The sequence below is a fragment of the Hemicordylus capensis genome, chromosome 2 (assembly GCF_027244095.1).
Source record: "Hemicordylus capensis ecotype Gifberg chromosome 2, rHemCap1.1.pri, whole genome shotgun sequence".
Classification (NCBI taxonomy): Eukaryota; Metazoa; Chordata; class Lepidosauria; order Squamata; family Cordylidae; genus Hemicordylus; species Hemicordylus capensis.
Genome location: NC_069658.1, coordinates 36,632,258 through 36,648,788, shown reverse-complemented (window position 1 = coordinate 36,648,788; position 16,531 = coordinate 36,632,258). Strand labels below are relative to the sequence as shown.

Genomic DNA, 16,531 nt, shown 5'->3' with positions numbered 1-16,531 from the left:
AGAAATACAGGAAAGTTTTAGGAGTAGCCTTTGCCAGAAAGCTCAGCAGGGATGATTCAGCACTTTTCCTTCCCCTCACATGAGCTTTCTCTGAGACAAAGGCTATCCACTACAATGGCAAACATAGTTAAAACAGTTTGCCCCTCCCTCTAGGAGAAATCCTGATGCAGGCCTGTGTTAAGTGCCCTGCTGGGGAACAGCATAAAGCCCCTTTAATAAACCAATTAAGTTATCAACATCTGTGTGTAGCCTAAATTCAGTTAGAGAAATTCAACAGATCTTGATCTAGTTTTATATCAGGCTATCTAATTTTAGTATTGAATGGGGAATGTGTGAGAGGAGATGAAGGACTTCCTGCCTCACCTCCAAAAGGTCTATTGCCCCAGAATTGAGCTGGAAGAAAAATGCTTGGGGCAACAGACTAAGTGAAAATAAGTTGGGAAGGCGGACTCAGTTCCCTTTATCTATGCACCCCCTTCTGATGTTCAGACTAGACCCCATCCCCACTTTACACATGAATGGGGCAGAGAGATGAACAACAAATGTGACTGCCCTCCATCATATCACATCTAGTTTTTTCCATAAGAATGACTTCAATTCTTGCTGAAGAGAGATTTTGTTTTCATTGATTGATTGATTGAAAATAAGAAAATTCAAGAGGATGCTTTATTCTGACAAGAGAGAGAAAGAACAGCTCTCTAAGGAAGTAGCCAAGCAAAATAACCAAGTCTGATCAATTTGTATTGGGCTGCTGAGGAGAAATGTTGCATTAAAAGGTACATTTGTATGTTCAAAATCAAACCCCCATCGACCCAGCCTGAGGCAGATTGGTGAATAATTTCATGCCAAAGAACTTCACTAAAAATATGACCACATATCAAGAGAACAACATGTGACAATAACTGGGAAAAAGAAGACCTTGTTTCCAGTTTTTCACCAACTATCCCGCACCCATCGCAGCTTTCTTCCCAGGGCAAATAGCAGCTTCAGGGGTGGCAGTTTTTTGTTGGGATGGTGGCATAAAGAAAACGCTTAAACCCCCTTTTTCTGCACCATGGTCCAATCTGGATCAGTGCTCCTGTGGCTGAGAAGGGGGGGAAAGACAAACCTGCTATGATGCATTTCAGGCAGGGAGTTGAACCAAACCCAAATACATCCAAAAGAGCCCAGAGAGTTTCTTCAGTGAACCAGAATTTAACCCAATACTAACATCTTTTGGATGTCTTGAACCTCAACTGAAACTGAAACTGAAACTGAAACCCTAAATGCAGAAAGTGGAAACCAGTTCAAAACAGGTCCAATAATCAGGCACTCCTCCTAGATCAAAGAGCCAAAAGAAAGATAGCACACACCAGATAAGAGATTCAGCATATAGGTGCTTATATGCCAATGCCAGAAGCCTCTGAGCCAAGATGGGCGAGCTGGAGTGCTTGATTGCTAACGAAAAAATAGATATAGTGGGCATAACAGAAACATGCTGGAAAGCAGGAGAGAAGGCATGCCCTCCGCTGCTGCCTGTGGGCTTCCCAGCAGCACCTGGTGGGCCACTGTGTGAAACAGGATGCTGGACTAGATGGGCCTTGGGCCTGATCCGGCAGGGCTGTTCTTATGAGATTCTTTTGTGGGGTGGTGAGGGCACTTTTCTGTTCCAGCTTTTCAGCTACCCCTGATTCCCACATCAAGTAAAGGTATGCTCAAATAGTCAAATAAGGCACATAGAGAGAAAGGGCTCGAGGAACAGCATGGCAGAAGGCTGCTCACACGTACCTCCCTGCAGTTGATCCCTCTGTCTGCTGGGTGGGCAGATCGCCCGCCCAGACAATTGCCAACTGCACCCGGCAGCGTGGAGGGTCGGGGGCTGAGACGCTTCACCCCAACCCCCAAACTCCTATAATGCACCATGCGAGAGCATGGTGCATTGTGGGGATTCCCTTGACACCGGTTGGAAGCCCCGCAGTCTCCCAGCCCCGGCTGCAATCAGGAAAAGACGAGCAGGAAAATGGGGCTAAGGGAGCACTTGCTCTCTTAACTTCATTTTGGAGCCAGGCTTTAGAGGTGGGTTTGCTGCTGCTGCGCTGCTACTGGGCAGTTCTCATGTGCAGACAAAACCAGGCTGAGCCTGGTTTTGTCTGTGCGTGAGAACAGTCTCAGCAAATCATTAAAACTAGCTGGCCCGGGCGCAGAGCATTTTTTCTCCCTCTCCTTCTCCCTCTTGTTCTCTCCCCCTTGTCCCCCCCCCCAGCCGCTGCTGCTTTCTCTCCCTCCTCCAGCCGCCGCTGCTTTCTCCCCACCGGCGGCCACTGCTTTCTCCCCCCGCCACCACCACCACATCCGCTTTCTCCCCCCGGTTGCCACCTCTTTCTCCCCGCTGCCCACGGCTGCTGCCACCTTCCTCCCCGCCCCAGCAGCCCTTTCTCTCCCCCTCCCCCCTGGCCACCGCTGCTTTCTCTCCTGCTCCCTGCAGCTCACTTGTGAACTCTCACGAGAGCTGCCACTCACAGGATTAGTCACGGGTACGTCTTAGCGAATTATATATATAGATTGTGCCCAGTGTCCCAATCTCCAGCCTCCACAATCTGCTTAGTAGATATGGACCAGTTCAGTGAAGTCACCCTGAAGTAACTGTAGGACGTCCTGACATGCAATTGGGGCACCCTTAAATCCTGTGAAAAGGGCATTCCTCTAAATTTCCCTTTGACATGTGCTCCAAAACCCTGTTTAAACAGTTGCTGTGGAAATCAGGGGTGACATCAGAGGTAAGCATCCTTGGGCAGCTTCTCAGGACCTCAGGCACATCTGGAAGGCCCAATGTTGGCTCCTGACATCTTACCACTGTATCCAGAGCCTTCATTGTGACCTTTGACAATGGGACATCCTACAGTAATGTCAGGGTGGGTGCAGCCAGTTTGGGTGATTGGTGGGCAATTGTTAAAACCAGCCCGCTGTGTATACAGAAGCTATCCATGTGCATCTTGTACATAAGCATTCTTCATGTGATTGGGTCCCTGCATGATGCATGTTTCTGGATTGCATATACAGAGCCTATGTTCATAGGTGCCCTAAATTCTGTGTACATGGAAGCACTCCACTTATGGAAGTTGGGGGCTGGGGACAGTGAGTATAATTTCGCTTTCCACCCCCATGTTTTCACTATACAGTATGTGCTTTTGGAAAATCTGGGAAATACTACAGTGATAATTTACATTTCTGTCTGTCTCTGTTTAGTCTTCCTGTGTTTTAGTCTCATGCTCTGGCAAATGTCTGACATAAAACCCCATTTGAAGCAAGAATCTTTTAGAGTATGTGTGGGGAGGTCTTTTTATTTTTATGGTGCCAGTCACATGGATAGTGGGGGGGAGGGGGCCAAAAAACCAGATTTCTGCTAATTGGCTTGATTTATAATAGCTTTCACTGCAATATAATACCCAGCTAGAATTTCATCTGAAAGGATGCTGCAGTATTAAGTGTAGGAGAATGGGAGGACAGCTAGTCTTGTGGTAGCAAGTATGAATTTTCCTCTTTGCTAAGCAGGGTGTGCCCTGGTTTGCATTTGAATGGGAGACTAGATGTGAGCACTGTAAACTATTTCCTTTAGGGGGTGGGGTTGCTCTGAGAAGAGCATCTGCATGCTTCTAGGGATGTGCCCGAACCATGGTCTGAAGCATGGTTCGAGCACTTTCTCAAAAATTAAAAGGGGGACTTTAAGAAAAAGGAGAGCAGGCAGAGGTGCACCTAGGTAATTTTGGCACTTAGACCTGCTTCAGAGCCCCCACTCACCCACCACATGCCCCCCCATAAATTTTTTTAAAGCAAACCTCTGTCTTGGGGAGCCTCCTGGAGGGCCTCTATCCTGAGGGCCCTCCTGCTGCCCCACTACTGCCAGCACCTGCCGCTGCCTCACCGTGCCACTCCTTGTCATTTTTGCCACCACCATGTCCGCGCCCAGGGGGTGGGGGTGAGTCAAGCTGGCTCAGCCTCCCTCATGGTGGTAGTGTCTAGTGGTGAGTGCAGTGGCTGGTGGGCCCGTCTGTCTAGGCCTTGGGTGTGCCAGAAGGACGGGCCCACCAGCCTCTGCGACCACCACCACCACCACTACTGGGGAGGCCCAAGGCCTGCTCGGCTCACCCCCACCCCCGGCTGTGCACATTGCGGCAGCGAAAATGACAAGGAGCGGCACAGCAGTGGTGGGCGTGGGCAGCAATGGAGCAGAAGGAGGGCCCCCCAGGACATTTGGAGGCTCCCCCAGTCTCTGGAGTCCATGGACCAGGGCCCCAAGGTCCAGGGGTAAGAGCACCTCTGAGAGAAGGTGCTTACCTGCTCTCCACTGCCCCTTCCAGCTTCCTACTGGGGCAGTGCTGGTCCCTAAATGCCCCATGTGCCATCAGCATGCACATGGCATCCGCACATGCATGAGTGCCATTTGCATGGTCAGCATGGTGTTGCTTATCACACAAATAGTGCCCACGCATGTGCAGATGTCATGTCCATGCTGATGGCGCATGAGGCATTTTGGGACCAGCACTGCCTCAGCAGGAAGCTGGAAGGGGCATCAGAGAGCAGGTAAGGACCTGCTCTCCTTTTTCTTAAACTTCCCCTTTTAATTTTCAGGAAAGTGCTCCCTCCCTGGCATCTCGAGATAGGGCTAAGAAAGACTCTTGCCTGCAACCTTGGAGAAGCCATTTTCAGTCTGTGTAGACAATACTGAGCTAGATGGACCAATGGCTAAATGTGAGGGATGCCATCATGTCAGTTTGCATTGTATTCTGGCAGTAGCTGTATTTCTTACTCATCAGCAATAAAAGAAAGTTTATAAAGAGGAACTAATTTCTGAGAGGCAATGGGGAAGAGGAGGGATTTTCTCCCGCTTGGTTTCTGGCACAAGCAGAAGTTATTTCTGACTGTTGCAGAATTTTCTGACATGTCAGTTCTGCAATACGAGCTCCATACTTTTCATGGCAAATGTGCTTGCGTTGGTGTTACACTGGTGTTCCCTAAAATATGTATGTAAAATGTGGATGGCACTTATATCTTTAAATGTCCAAGTGATTGTCATGGTACCCTGGCTCTGGAGGCGTTCAAGACCTGTGTGCACACGGTTGTTGACATATTCATGTAGGTATGTGCATTTTGTGTGTTTCCTCTATGAAAATGCCAGTGTGACATCAGTGTGTGCGCAACAAGTAAAGTGTGCAGTTATCTTTCTGTTTGTCACTGAACATTTTCAGTTCAAAAAAAGAGGTTGTGACGAGACAGTTTTGTTAGTCATGATGCCATGATGTATGTTGCTATCAGTCAGCCCAAACTGAGCTTGCGACTTTCACTGTTATGGTATAAGCCAGTGTTTCTCAACGTTTTTGCAGTCATGGACCGGTACATTATCCATGTGCAGTTTCCGGGACCAGCAGTTAGTAAGGGGGTTGCCCCCCTCATCCCAACCCCACCCCCAGGCACCCCCCCACCCCAAATTTTTGAGCAACTCTCAGGAGCTCATTTCCAGGCAGCCCTCACTGCTGGATAATGTTCATTTCGAGGAAGTGCATTGTGAACGTTATCCAGCAGCAAGGGCTGCCTGGAAAAGAGCTCCTAAAAGCTCCCAGTGGCCCCCGCCAGCCCAAAATTGTTTCTTTGGTGGGTGATTTTGATTAGTGATGCCTCACGGACTGGTACCCAATGCCTCGCAGACCAGCATCGGTCCACGGACTGGTGGTTGAGAAAAACTGGTATAACAACAGCTTATGACAGGGTTCTACATTGTAAGGCCTAGGAGCCGGTGAAAGCTTTCATGAACCCTAAGTGCAGCTTTCTGACTAATAGTTTACTGGGCCTGTGTGAAGCTGCAGCGAAAGCTGAATACTCTGCACATTCCCCCGGGTCCATTCAGAGGTGACCATTCCCACCATGCAATGCTGCACTTCACCCAGTGCTGGGGAGGTTCCTTTAAGAGAAACAGAGTCCTCTTGAGCCCCTGCACCATCTTGGAAAATGCTGCACAGAAGTCTAAACCCTCGCAGTACTGAGAAAAGTAGTACTGCACAGGGGTCAGCACAGTGGGAAATGGCTCTCACCTCAAAGGTTCTTTTGCCCACACTTGAAAAATAAGGAAGATCACTGGCTTATGCTGTTTATAGATAAGACAGCATCTTATGCAGACCAGGCAGCATCCTATGCAAAGCAAGTGTGGCAGAATCACGTAGCATTTGAAAATCTACAGGCGTCGCCTTGCTAGAATGAAAAGGAGCCCAGGTTGCCGCCAAACCCACAACTACTGTGGGCTTAAAGATTTGTATAGCAAGTGTGGTAGAACTGCAGAACATTTGAAAATCTACAGGAATTCCTTACTAGAATGAAAATCTTTTAAAAATCTGTCCAGTGGTTTCAAAATGTAACAATACTATTTCACATGTATTTGTTGCATTCTGTCTAGTAATGTTTTGTGTTTTGTTGTTTGGATGTTTGTCCCAGTGGAGATCCTGTATTGAGTGCGTGTGTATGTGTGTGTGGGGGGGGGGTGGAGTCAGAAAGAAAAAGGAGATAAAAGAGAAGGGTGGGGTAGGATGGAGTTGCTTCTGAATACAGCCTTACACCCGCTCAGACATAATGCCAAACCAGAGGTAAACGTGCCAGAGGTTTGAGTTTGTGATTGTCCAAAAGCGTGAAGCCACAGTTTTGTCACCCAGCTGTGACTCCATTTTCATCCCCAAAACTGAATTTGAACCCTCAGTTTGTAGTGAGTTTCACTGTTGAAACCTGAGGTTAGAAGGCAGCATTGTGTCATCTGAATTCAGCTGCCCGCTCTAACCTGGGTTTCAAGCCCAAGCTTCTCCTGCCACAGTAGAGGCCAGCTCAGAGCCCATAAATGTGTCAGTTCTAGGGCAGCCACGTTTCTCACTGGTCGCATCTTGGAGTGGATGCCCCACCCTCTGCCATCCCCTTTCTCCTCCTGCTTCTGCTTGGCAACAGGGATGCCACATCTCTGCGGTTCCTTCATTTAATGGGATGGAACAGCATTGATGAAAGCACACTTTAAATAAAAGAAGACAGACACATGTGCAAGGAGCCCTTTCATTGCCTAACACCCAATCTAGCTTCATTTCTGGGGCTCTCAGATCTTATCAATGGAGTGTGGTTTCTTTGGTCTTAATGTACACAAATGTGTGCAGTGTGTGGGAGGACCAGACTAGGGGAGGAAGAGACCAGTTGCCGGACCATGGAAGGGCCGTGGCTGCTTTTCTGATACTCCAGGAACAGATATTATTGACTTCCTGGGAGGGGATATGTATGCTAAGGCAGGCAAAGGATCCTGGGGTTTGGTTCACTGTAACCAACGGTGCCACCAGGCTTGCAGATCTGGGTAAAGCAGTGAGAAAGACAAAACACACTCTCATCCTCATACCGGCTTGCTAGCTGGGGGTGGGGTAGCCTAATGTGTTTCAGCTCTCTGTTTGAGAGAGACGTAATATCTCTCATGAGCTAAACCTTCCAACTATAGAGGGCCTGCTGTTGTGGGGCTCCCAGCACCACAGGTTAACAATAGAAATCATACTCCACACTTTCTCCCTTGCACCCAACCCTTCCAGACTTAAAGTAGTCCAAGCCATTTCAGGTGTTTGAGCAGTTCTGGGTTGGGTGGGCAGACAATGAGAGACCAGAGATGAATCCTACGTCTCAGGCTAATCAGTACGAACTGGGCCCAGTACTGTGGTGAATGCAAACCAGCCATCATGGGGCACAATAGAATAGTCCCTGGCTAGCCAGGTGACTGTGAGCAGCAAAACCAAGCATGGAGATGTGTTGCGGGGAGACCAGACTCTTTAAAGGGGTGCTTATATTCTCAGTTCCTGCCAATCGCTGAGACCAGGAGGGATGTTGACAAGGGCCCCTTCCTGGGGCTTTGGTGGAACTGGGGCTTTGGGGGAACCAGGCCGGGCAATAAAAGCCCTCCAGTTGCATACATGTGTCTATGGCCATGCACCCTAATGAGAGAGTGGTCTGCTCCAGAGCAGGATCCATCTTCATCACTCAAGAATAATCTCATGTGTGATTTAATCCTAGTCTAGATGGTTGGTTCTTCTCATAAGGTTTGGCCAAGACCAAGTATGCCTTGACCCAGAGGAAGGGGCTGGGCCCTCCTTCCCCTACCAACTTGTACACAAAATAGAGCAATAATGCCAAAAATTGAAGGGGCAAATTTTAAGTAATCCCAACCTATTCCTAGCAGTCTCATCCTATCCATCTATACATAAGAACTCATGCACAAGATAGAGATGGGGGTCTAGCAGGAGGGAAAATAGAAATCCCTGGAGAAATGGTGAGGGGGCATGCATCTCATGGCATATCTGCTGGAGAATAGGCAGGAGTGGCTGTTCCACAAATGGCCATTGCCAGTAACAAACTCATTCTGAGAACATATGGGCAAAAGTAAAGGGGTTGCTTGGGCAGTCTGTCTTTAACCAGTACAAGTGGGAAGAGAGAGGCTCAATCCCCTCTCCCCAGGAGAGGGAAGAGGGGGGCCACCAAACCCTTCCTCCCCAAATGCAGAAGACAGTGGTGTGAGTAAAGAGTTAAAATGTCTTTGCCCTGCTGTGAGCGGGCGAACACTGCCGAAAAGGCACAATCGCACTGACCACACCCCCTCTAACATTGTGGCCAATAGTTGCAGCTTCACTAGCATGCTGGTGAAGCAACAGTCTGGCGATGCAAGCGGAACAGAGCTTGCTGGGATGCAGCCTGGATGGACTAGGAAGAGGGAGGGGTTCCTCTGCCCAGAAGCTGGAGGTTGCCAAACCACAGCTAGTCAATCATCTGCAGCATGATTCTTGGCTTCACAGATTAACCGCAGCTTCGTCTACCCGAGGTTTCACACTATGTCCGAATGGGGCCATAGTTAAATCAACATAATATTGCTCTCTGTTTCCAAGGAAAGCAGTTATAACAGTTTTGTTGTAAGCTTTGGTGTTTGTGATGCAAAGTGGAGCATGCAAGCTCCTTCTCTAAGTTTGTGTATATATTTCTTATGCAAGCTCTCTCCCTAAGCTTGGCATAGCAAGTTCGTTGAAGGGTGATAATGGCCAGCTGGATGCTCCAAGAATCTGAAATATGAGTTACACCCATCTGCCAGAGTGGAGACTGAAACCGGTTTTGCCTCATTTAAGGGCTCACTTATACAAACCTTTGAGCCCTCTGAAGTTGTGGGTTTGGGGGCAGCCTAGGCTGAATTTCCCTTGTGTGATAATTTGTATAAAACATACCCCCTGCTTGAGTGGCTGCACCACTGCATTTCTCATTTGAGGATTTGGTATCTGATCACACTAAATGTGCTCTTATGGGAGGAGAGCTGGTCTTGTGATAACAGGCATGGATTATCCCCTTTGCTAAGCAGGGCATGCCCTGTTTTGCATTTGAATGGGAGACTACATATGAGTACTGTAAGATATTCCCCTTAGGGGATGGGGCTGGAATGGGAGCAGCATCTGCGTGCTGGTATATATCAGAGACTTGGCATATGTGTGTCAACCATGAATAAACGAAACTGTGGGAAATGAGGGTCTCCTGTATTTCCAAACATAGACCAATTTCTTTCACATGCTGCTGAAGATGGAGAAATCTGAAGCAAGCAAAAAGCTTGGGAGAGTAAAGGCCAGAACACCTTTCAATATATGAATATTTCTAAGCACATTTTCTTAAATATTGTATTCATAATTCCAAAAGAAATTATTTCATAATCCAATTTTTTCCCTATGGGGGCGGGACACACAAAAAATGTCTTTTGGAAAGGAGGGGGTTGAGGGCAGCACTAGTTTTTTCCTTTCAGTTTTACCCCAGACTTTCACATTTCTAATCCTAACGCCTACACAGATACACACACAGAGAAATGTAATCATCGGCCTTTATTTCACATGTGCATATTAGGGTTGAAAGCACTGAATTATGATCAGTATGATTAACAAATTAGCTCACGGGGTAATTTGTAACTCCAAATCCAAAAAGAAATTTGGACCAAGAACATGATTTTCATTCCCTCCAGCAGACCAGGCAACAGCACTTTACTTGGGGATGATTATTTCCATAGGGATCAAAACCTGTCCTCCACTTTGACACTGGATGGCCCAACCTTCAATGGCAAGAATCCTTCAGAGGGTGCAAATGGGTCAGTTGCAACTGCAGACCCTCAGAGGGTTTTGCAATACACAACCTCTTCCCACACACACATCTCACTCATCATGACACCCTTTGGCTTGTCACAGAAATGAAAAAGAATCCTATTCCCTAGTGCTTTCTTCCCCACTCCATTAGCAACACTAAAGAAGTTTCTCATCTTTTCTCTATGCCATGTGTTGATAAGGCAAAGTTCACAAAACACAAGTGTCTCCCAATTTCATTGGAAAACTGAACTTGTGTAAAGTTAATTAAATCAGGGGACAGTTCTTGTTTAGATTTTAATTTTACAGATTTTGCAACAAAACAGTCTGGTATGTGTTAAGCAACAACATCCCAGAAGCTTTCTTCAGGCTGTGATTACTCGCATTGCTTCCCCAAATGCTTTGGGATTGCAAAACAATGGTCACAAATAGAACTGGGAAAACTGCAGTTCTGCATACGCCACTTTCTCAAAGACATGCACGCACATTTGTCATGTGGCTGCAATGAGGGAAAGATATCGGAAACCTGGACAGGAAATCCTCACATATCATTTAACTTCTTCTTTGCTTGCAAGTTTCTGAATTCATAAGCAGCTGGTTATGGCCAGGCTCTCTTAGGGCTGGACTGGTGGAACGGAGGCGTGCATTTTCAAGAGAAGCCTGATCTTTGACTGTGACAGATTTTAATCTCTTTAGTTTGTTGCACCAACAACACTTTGGTTTGTTGGTGGGGGCCGCAATATTTTCCAAACCACCCATTGATGGTCAGCATTTTTCAAGCCGGATCACTGCTCTTTCCCCCCTTCTCCCCAGCACTGTGTAGTTAGGGCTTCCTCCTCTTTATTAAAGTAATCCCAGGGGAAGGACCACAGCTCAGTGGAAGAGCAGGGGTGCACCTAGGTAATTTTGGAGCCAGACCTGAAGGGCTTCAGAGTAAAAAAGTAAAAAGAGAGAGATTTAACTTGCACAGTGGGGCCACATGTGTGGGGCAGTGGTGGGGCATGTGTGGGGCAGCAGCGGGGCTCTGGGGAGGCCCCCCCAGAACATTTGGAGCCCCTGCCAAGACAGGAGGTCATGGACCAAATCCCCAAGGTCCGTGGCTAAGTCTGCCTCTGTGGAAGAGCATCAGCTTTGTATGCAGAAGGTCTCCAGGTAATGCTAGGAAATGGCCATCTGAAACCCTGGAGAGTTGCTACCGGTCAGTGTAGAAAACACTGAACTAGATAGACCAACGGTCTGACTCAGTATACAGCAGCTTCCTATGCAAGCCAATCAGGGATCCACAGTAAATCTGATGACATTGTGTCAATATATAATCATATGGATTTGGCTATGGGATGATGTTTGGCTATGTGATGAAGCAATTGAGTCTGGGGACAGTGTCTGCTGACTCTCACCTTGGATGAGCAAGCACTTCTGCCCCTGTTGTTGTTGTGCCATCGAGTTGGTGTTGACTCCTGGCGAACACAGAGCCCTGTGGTTGTCTTTGGTAGAATACAGGAGGGGTTTACCATTGCCATCTCCTGCGCAGTAGCAACCCCAAATTCACCAAAAGGGGCACCTTTGCAAAAAGGGGAAAAAAAGGAAAAATCATAAAAAGCATGCCCTGCTTTAGACTGAGCTCTAAGGTCCAGGGCATTTCTAACATGGCTATCTCTCAATTTTTATTCTCCTCAAAATGATGTATTTTAAGATGTCCTCAGGTATCTTTTTCCTTTTCCAAAAGAACAATTAAAGGCCATGCCAATTAGCATTTTCTTGTAATGCCCAGTGGAGCTATTGTCACAGTAAAATACCAATGCCATGTGCATTCAACTGACTGTGCATTTTATCATCTTTCTATAAAGTGTGCAGGCCATTAAACGTGACGGGTAAATTTCCGCTTCAGCCCTCCTGCTTTGAAGTACTCAGCCTGACCCAAGATCCGCCGAGCTGCCTGCCTAGAGGCATAGGAAGGGTAAGGCAAAGCTTCTGCGGTTTCATTTGCTCTAATAACAGTTGAACATGATAGGACAAAAATAATTAGGTTAGAAATACCCACCAGCAAAGATGAGATATTTTCACTTAGAAAAGTCTATTTGTAAAAGTCAAGCTTTTAACCCACTTTCAGAAAAAGCAAACAACATTTCCCCCTTCACAGAGCAACCAGTATAAAAATATTGAGTGCTGAATGTAGCCAGTAGATAGCATTATATGCCTGGATGCAGTAACAGGATAGAAGAGGGCTAACAAACTGAAGCTTAGTCCAGACAAGATAGAAGTACTGAGGGTGGGTCAGTCTGAAACTGTTAGAGTAGTTGTTTTACCTGTCCTTGAGGGAGTTATACTCCCCATGATAGTAGTCCAGGGGTGTTTCTAGGGTAGGGCAGGCAGGGCACATGCCCTGGGCGCCACTTGAAGGGGGCGCAAATTCTTAAAATTAATTTTTTAAAAAAAAAAGGCCGCCAAAAACAAAATGGCCACTGCACATGTTCAAATGGCCTCTGTAAGGCCCTAGGCCATGCCAGGTCTTGCAGAGGCCATTTGAGCATGCGCGGTGGCCATTTTGTTTTCAGTGGCCATTTAAAAAAAACACACAATTATTTTTAAAAATGGCCACTGCACATGCTCAAATGGTCTCTGCAAGGCCCTAGAGGCCAGTAGTGGGAGGGGTAACCTTTGAAGACCCCCCATGGCCTATAGGAAGCACCCTGAAGGGGCTACAGGTAAATAATAATAATTTAATATAATATAAGTCACTGTACACATATTCAGTTTGGCACTATGTACAGAGAATCAGGGCTTGTGAATACTAAGCTGAAGCTTATGAGCTAGGATTGTATTCATTTGCTCTTACTTTGCTTCTTATGATAAGTGAGTTAAATGTGGTGTCTTAATAATATGGCTATTAATGGTGAGTTTGTCTTTGAATCAGTGTGAAATCCTTAGTATTAAGGCCACTGGGAGTTTCTTGCTCTCTTTCTCTCATTTTAACTGTCTTTCTGAAATACTAGAATATATTCCAAGCAGTGACACAGTTTACTGTGCATATACTTTAATTATTTTCAGAGTATCTGGGAAAAGCCAAATTCTCCATTTGTTTTTAAAACTTATGTAATAGTGATGCTACAATGCATAGTAGAGAATTAGACAGGCACTTCTGTTTAGTTTTCCAAGTATACCTCCAGATAGTATTTGAGTATTTCATGAGCCCCAGTATACTGAAATTTGTAGTTTTCCAGCATTTTTTGGTCTGGTTACATCCACTGCTAAATAGTTTTTGAAATTTTAAAAGATTAACGAGCTTGACTTATATTTTTCAGCTGATATTATAGTAAAGTTATATGAAAGATGGGTGTCAGATGTTTGTAGGGGGGTGCAATTTCAGTGCTTGCCCTAGGCGCTATTTTCCCTAGATACTCCTCTGTAGTAGTCTGGGAGTGATTCTTTGCCCTGCTTTGCTACTTGATTCTCAGCTGACCACAGTTGCCACAAGGACCTTTCAACAAATTAGGATGGTGAGCCAGTTCCCCACAGTTAGTATTTTGGCTATCCACGATTCAGTAACCTGCCATGCGAGGCTTTCCAGACAGTAATAATGTTTTTTAAAGCTTCCACACTAGTTTCTCATGCCATCTCATTCACAGTCCAGATGCATATGTAGGCTTCCTTAAAAGTAGTAATGAAAAAGGACAGGTTCGTAAGCACTGGCCAGCAGGTGGCACTGTGAAAATCGTGCAAGATCCATGCTTGGCCAGAGAGTCAACATACTATGATAGAGCATGGGAACCTATGGGGAGTGTGAGTAAGAGGGTGTGAGAAATTAGTGAGGAAGCTTTATAAAGCCCACACTGTAATGCCATCTTGAAAGGCCCTTCAAACATTGAGGAAACAAAAAAGAGAGGAAACCCTCAGATGCCTTGCTGTTATGTTATGTGGGGGAAACTCCTCAGACACTTGGTGGATCTGCACCCCTGATGGTTGTAATGACTGTCTCTTTCAGCCATGGCTTTGAGAATCATGCATAGTCATCCACAACTTTGGAGCACCCTGCTGAATTTGAGCCACCAGCTGTTATATATGGCAGCTCATGAAGGGTCCAGGAAACATCCAGATTTTGCCACCTGCCTGCAACTGCAAAAACAGGAGGGTTGGCAAGCACCAGGAAGGCCACAATTCACAGCTGAGTGGCTGTGCTTGTAAGCCTGACCTAATACCACATTAAGGATATTTCATGCATCAGTCCATTTCCTTAAAGTACACTGATAATTTATATGGGCATTCAAAATACATGTTATGGATGGATGACTTGATACATGCATGTGCGTGCCTATGCAAGGTTTAAAATAGGGATACATTATGAAGCATGAACACAGCAGTCAGGAATCAGATCTCTGTGTTAATTTTGCTCAGGGAAATGCTGGGAATCTGTAATGTACAGACTTCAAGCTAAATATCCCATCTATTATCATGCCCCAACTGACTTTTTTATGACATGTCATTTCACTACGGACATTGCTTTGTTTCACAAATGGTTTCCCCACAGATAATGATTGTTGGTTGGCCAAGTTGGAACCTGACAGGATTAAGGAAATCTAAACTGACAGCTGGTTTTGTGCAAGGAAGCATAATGTGGCTGTTGTTGCAAGAGGCAATGTGGCGTGTCTATTCACAAGCACATAACAGGAGGGCTTCCGTTCCTGGCTTTATATATAAGTGCAGTTTAGAAGTTAAAGGAGCACGGAGGTTTACACAGGATACATGCAATATGATTGTTTTGTAGTGCCCGTTGAGTACACAAGACCAGGCTCCGGTAGGTTTCACAAGTCAGGTTTCCAGATACAATGAAGTTCAGAGCTTCTGTGTGCAGAAGAGGGAATTTTGGTGAGTGCAGCTTGTAACACACGGGTGAGAAAAACTGTACTTCCTGAAAATTCCTCTTCTGTGCTATAACTTAGATTTATAGAATCTAATTATTATAGTTTACAATCTATAATTTATAATTATATACTTATAGAATCCATCCCCAGCACAGTATCCCTCCAGTGGCTGTTGCCGGTGTCTATCTTACATTTCTTTTTTAGATTATGAGCCCTTTGGGGACAGGGAACCATTTTATTTATTTATTTATATCTATGTAAACCGTTTGGGGAACTTCTGTTGAAAAGTGGTATATAAATGATTTGGGATTTCATGTGTTATGTGTTTTTACTTGATGTTTCAACACTGTGCTGTGAGCCACCCAGAGAACAATTTACTATGGGGCAGCTAACAAATAAAGTTGTTGTTGTTGATGATGATGATGATGATGATGTTGATGATGATGATGATGATGATGACGATGATGATGAATATTCACCGTATTCTTATTTGTCATGGAAACCCTGTCCTCCTTTGCATCTGGTATTCCGAGGTGATGCTAATATTGGCTGAAATATTGAGGAAAATTACTCCAAATAGTCCCACTGAAATTAAAAGGACAAATTAAGATTGTCCATTTCAATGAGACTACTTGAGTAATTTTCCTTGGAATGGCAGCCACTGACTTTCGAATGCTTGCTTTGTTTTTGTTTAGGGCTGAAAGCTATAATCAGATTAAAGCTCTGATTCAGTTCTGTACATGTTTACTCAGAAGTAAGGCCAATTGTGTTCCACTTTATTTATTTATTCCAAAGTGCATATGACCGCAGCCCAATCAGTAAACTCGCTATAACACTTTACAGGCATTTCTCCTTGTGTATTCAGTGGATATGCAAGACAAAATTGGGGCTGCACCTGCTAGTGCAGCTTCACATTCAGCATTTGTGTGAAAGGGGACCTGTGCATGTATACTAGGCATGTGCACAAGCCAGTTTGGAGCCTCCTCTGGGGAGAGCCGAACCGGCTTGGACACTGGCATTCAAATCAGCTCGACATGAAAAGTGCCGCCATTCAAAAAAACTCGGCGGGGAAGGGAGCGGTTCCCTTTAAAAGCAGGTAAGGAGCTCCTTACCTGCTTATCCCCACCTCGCTGCTTTTTCCACTTGCTCTTCAAATGGCCGCGTGGGGCTGCAGAGGCAAATAAACTGTTCCGCCGCAGCCCCGCAGAAGGTAAGTGGTCTCCTGCCTCCCCCCTCACCATCTACTCTCCCCAGGCCATGCGGACAACATTTAAAAGTAGCATACATGACAAAGAAAAACTCACTTTTGTTCCAAAAATAAGGCACAAGAAAGGCAGTTATAATACTGCAGAATGGAAAAACGTTTACCCACAGTTTACCCATCTTTCAGAAAACGACACCAAGTTTTTGCAATGGTTTCTATTTTTTTCTTTCCCTTCTTTCTGTGAGTTTGAGCAGTTGTGCTATATGCCACACCATTGTAACCATTCTTATTATTGATATTGCAGAGATGATGGGTAGTACATCTAACAG

At 45.7% G+C, this 16,531-nt stretch overlaps 1 long non-coding RNA gene across 1 annotated transcript in view; it reads left to right on the top strand.

Annotated features, from left to right (window-relative positions):
* Window positions 1-14,717, top strand: part of LOC128348133 (uncharacterized) — a 35,726-nt gene extending 21,009 nt beyond the window's left edge. Inside the window, exons 3-4 of the long non-coding RNA XR_008317945.1 lie at window positions 11,987-12,096; window positions 14,122-14,717. This is a non-coding gene — a long non-coding RNA (uncharacterized LOC128348133). The remainder of the gene's footprint in view (window positions 1-11,986; window positions 12,097-14,121) is intronic.
* Window positions 14,718-16,531: the final 1,814 nt, after the last annotated feature.